Source organism: Choloepus didactylus, chromosome 2, assembly GCF_015220235.1.
Source record: "Choloepus didactylus isolate mChoDid1 chromosome 2, mChoDid1.pri, whole genome shotgun sequence".
Classification (NCBI taxonomy): Eukaryota; Metazoa; Chordata; class Mammalia; order Pilosa; family Megalonychidae; genus Choloepus; species Choloepus didactylus.
The window spans coordinates 49,066,496-49,071,028 of NC_051308.1; positions in this window are offsets into that span (position 1 = coordinate 49,066,496).

Below are 4,533 nucleotides of genomic sequence, written 5' to 3' on the forward strand. Positions count from 1 at the left end.
GGAATCTTATATATATAATGTAATGGAAGGGATGATAATCCATCACCTTTACCATATTCTATTGGCTAGAAGCAAGTCTCAGGTCCCAAAAACACTCAGTTTCTAATTTTAGACATCTCCCATTATAATTAGTCTTTTTCTGAATAATTTGAGAGCAAACTGCAAACAATACCTCATAACCCTTAAATACTGCAGTGAGTATTTCCATCAAACAAGGGCAGCCTCCTACAAGACCATGTACAACACAACCTTGCATGTCAGGAAAGCAGCACAGTTTCAATATCACCATCCAATCTGGAGACCCTACCAGTCTTTGATGGTTGCCTTGCTATCTGATATGGTAAGATGTATCAGGCTCATCTTCTATATTTCTTGCCCAGAACTGGAATCAGCTGCTTCTCCAACAGGCTCTTGTTTTTTTTTTAGCAAGTGTGTGAGTTTCTCAGAGCTGCTGTAACAAAGTACCACAAGCTGGGTGGCTTCAAACCACAGAAATGTATCCTGTCACAGTTCTGGAGGCCAGAAGCCTGAAATAAGGTGTTAGTGAAGCCCTGCTCTCGCCGATGGCTCCAGGGAAAATCCTTGCCTGCCCCCTCCTGGCTTCTGGGGGTGGCGGCCACCCTTGGCGCCCCTTCACATGTGGCCACAGCACTCCAGGCTCTGCCTCTGTCTTCACACGGCCGGCTCCCCTGTGTCTGTCTCTTCTCCTCTTGTAAGGACACTGGTCATGTTGGATTAACGGCTCACCCTGTCCATTAGGACCTCATCTTAACTAATTGCAGCTGCAATGACTGTTAGGTTTTTTTCAAACAGGAAGAGACCAAACTTGATCAAAGGAGTTTTACTATGTGGGCATGCACAGGCGGGCTGAAGCCTAAGATGGCGACAGCCTGAACAAAGGCGGGAGTATAATTTTATAGCTTTTGGGAGGGGGGTGGTAGAATAATTGTTGGTGGGTAAGACAGAAAAGTAAGGAGTTGGCGTCAGGGGATTGGTTTGTTCAAGGTCTGGAGTTTAAGCAGGGAGGTTATTACATTATGGAAAATGTTTTTTCATGCTCAAATTGTCATGTCAGCTAAGGGTGGGCTCCATGCAAACAGTCATGTTCGTTGTGGGTGTGGGGAGCTTCTTGGAATATTTGCTAGAGGTGGGTGGTGTGTGTGTTGGGGGTGGGGAGTTTTGCCTAACAATTTTTGAAATGTCACACTCTGAGGTACTGAGGGTTGGGACTTCAGCATATCTTTCTAAGGGGACCCAGTTCAACACATAACAAGGAGAAATGGTATTTCAAAAACACAACCTGGGTGCTAGCATCCATTTTTATTTATTTTTCAATGTGTAAGTAAATGTTTTAAAATGTGTGAGCAAATAATCTCACTGAACTAACATGTTGTAGTGCCTACTATATATCAGGCAGTTTCTGAAAGAAGATGAAGAAGAAATGAGCATAATTTGATACCATGAAATTTCAGAACCCCAAAGGAATAGGGGAGCCTTGTGTGCCCATGCTGGGGCACCTGTGCAGGGAGGCCCAGGTGAATTCTTGGGGACAGAGTGAGCTGTGCATGATGCGTGGAGTGCCTGGTCTCCCCGCTGGAGCCCAAAGCTTCGGCGTCACAGGGTCTGTTTGGCTGGCAAGGGAGAGATGTTTAAGAGGAGAGTGATGCCATGTAGTGAGGGAGGTGATTCCTGTTGCCATGTTTACCGGCTGAGACCACTCCAGGGACCGAGGGCGTGGCAGGAGGAGCACAGCCCGGCTTTCTGAGCAGCTGCCCTAGGCGTCTCCTCAGGTGTGCCTCGGTGGAGCCTGCCTTCTGCATAAACAGGTAAGAGACTCAGGGGCGAATAGAGAGTTCTGAGTCAGTGATTGGCCTGCCCTGCTCCCAATCTGTCTGATGGGGGAGGCGGGGGATGGTTGATCTTTGGCCCCAAGGAACCAGGATGGAGAAAGGGCTGTAGAGGAGGGAGGTGAGGCACTGACAGGAGCCCTGGGGGCTGCCCACACAGCCCCTTCCTGAATGACTTGGGCAGCTCACTGGGCAGTTTGGTGGGCACCAGGGCTGCAGGTAAGAGCACATGGGGGTGCATGGGAGTGCGTGCCAACTGATGGCTCTAATCCTCAAAGCAATGGGAATGGGGCTCAGGCCTCAGGTCCAGGCTCCCTGGGAACAGGCTCCTTCCTCTGTTCCGTCAGTCCCAGGGGCTCTGTGTCGCTGTCACCAGACTCGTGTGGGGCCTCACCAGACTCTGGTGTAGAGGGAAGGGCCTTGCCTTTACTGCCTGCCAGTTTTAGCTCTGAAACTTTCAACAATTATTCATGGAGCCTCAGTTTTCTCATGAGGAAAATGGGCTACTAAGAATGCTGCCTTGGGGGTGCAATGGCTTGGCCATTTCTCCCCACTTCCCATTAGAGAGGCTCAACACCCTGTCCCGACACTGGGAGCAGGGGTTGTACACTCAAACAGCTTCAGGGGCCAGGCAAATACTACAAATGCAGGAAGTAGCAGGTCTGAGAAGATAAGGAGGGGACAAAGTGGAGAGAGCATGCCCCAAGGGTATCCCAAAAGAAACTTTTTAATGCCCTGCTGGCAAAGCCAACCAGGATGTGGCTGCCAGTTTTTACCCTTGTGTCATCCTGTTTACACTTGGGCTTTCACACGCAAACAAGTGCCAGAGTGATTATCTCCCCCAAGGTTCAGGGACGACCCTAAGGGTGAGCCTCTCCTGCCCCTGTGTCTCAGAGAGCAGAACCTCTGGATAAACAGTCCAGGGCCTCAGAGCTTGGACTGGGCGTTCTTGGGAGGTGAGGAATGCCTGGTCGAGGCTCTCTCCACTGCCAGGAGCCTGGCCCTGGGGATATGGCAGGGTCTGCTTCCACACCTTGCACCTCCACCTCTGTTGTCTGGAGAGGCAGGCAAAGCCTGGGGGGTTGGGGGAGGGATAGGTGGGAGGGAATGAGGGAGCAGGTTCTCCTCCCTGCTGCCTCCACAATGTTGATGGCTTTTGTTAGAGCTAAGGATACTGGCATCATGGGCTCTGTCTCTGAATTACTGAAGGCACCATTTGCTGTCATCCAGAGAAGCTAACTCTGGGGTATCTGAGTCTGGGGCTAGCTGCCATTTATTGAGGGGCTATTTTCTGAGCAGGGCATGGGACAAGATGCTTTGCATACATATCTCCTTTGATCCTCACAACAACCCTACAAGGAAGGTATTCTTCTCTTCAGATTATAGCTGAGGCTCAGAGAAGTTGGGACACAAAACTAGAATCACACAGCAAACGAATGCCAAGTCTGGATTTGAAACTGGAGAGACAGGTCTTTGAAGAGTCACCACTCTTCATTGGTAAAGTCCTCTGCCTCTATGCCGAGCTTCCCCAAGGATGCCAGTGGCTCTACACAACGCATCCCAGATGCCAGGGAGCAAGCCCTTGCCCCACTTGGCTGAGGCATCCTGAGTTCAGAGAGTGAGCCCTGAGAGGGCGGGAGCAGGAGCCACGTCCAAATGAGTCGATCCTCAGTCTCAGTGCCACAGGGGACTGATCCCTGCCAGGCCCTCCTCACAGGGCCCAGGTGAGGGAACATGGGCGTTTGTCAATGAAGACAAAAGATGTGAATGTGCTTTGTAAGTTGCAGGTGCTATGCTAATACGAGACAATTGCAACTTATTTTGCCTCATGAGCACAGTGACTCTGCCAAGGAATTATGAGGTTGGATTTCAATATTTAATAATTCTTCGGTGAAGTCATACAACAGATTGTTCAAGTTCCACAATCATTGTCTTATACAGCTTTTCTCAGCTGGGACACCGTAAAGCAAATACTTTGTAGTTACATTTTCCTAAGAGATGTTTCCCACCTTTAGATCCTGGGAGGGGCTTTTGGATTTATATTTAAAGGTAAATACCCCTATTATGTGAGTCTTTTTTTTTTTAACCTGTTAAGAACACCAACATAGGCAGGAGGTCCAAATTGTACTACCCTTTGAAGAAATGTGTAAGCTCAGAGGACACTCTGAGCATCACATATGTCAAGAAAATATGAGAACCCAACGGAAACAGAGAAGTTAACAACTAGAAAATAAATGAACAAATTTATCTTTTACTTACATATTTTTTATAGTTCTCCCTGGCTTAAAAAGGCAGTGTAACCGCAAGTTAAACATTTTGAAAAGAGTCCCAGCACATGTGTAGTCTTTCCCTTCACCAGGGCAAGAAGCTAATTCTACCCCGACACAAATGTTTTGTTCTGTGCACCTCACCACCTTAGCTTTGTCCACGTGCCATGGTGGGTTCTTTTTTTTTCTTTTAATCACAGAATGGGAATTGAGAAGCAAGTTTTGTCGTTAATTATTGTTTCATGGCTGGTAAAGTCTGGAATATCGGTTCACCCCAATTAACTAAGCAGCTCCTCCACTGTGGACAATTACATTGTTTCCAGTATGTGTCAGAGTGAGCGTCTGAATCTTGTTTTGTCAGCATCTGTTTCCAATTTCCTCTCTGTGCTGTTTACAGAGACTGGCCCAGGTGTCCAGCA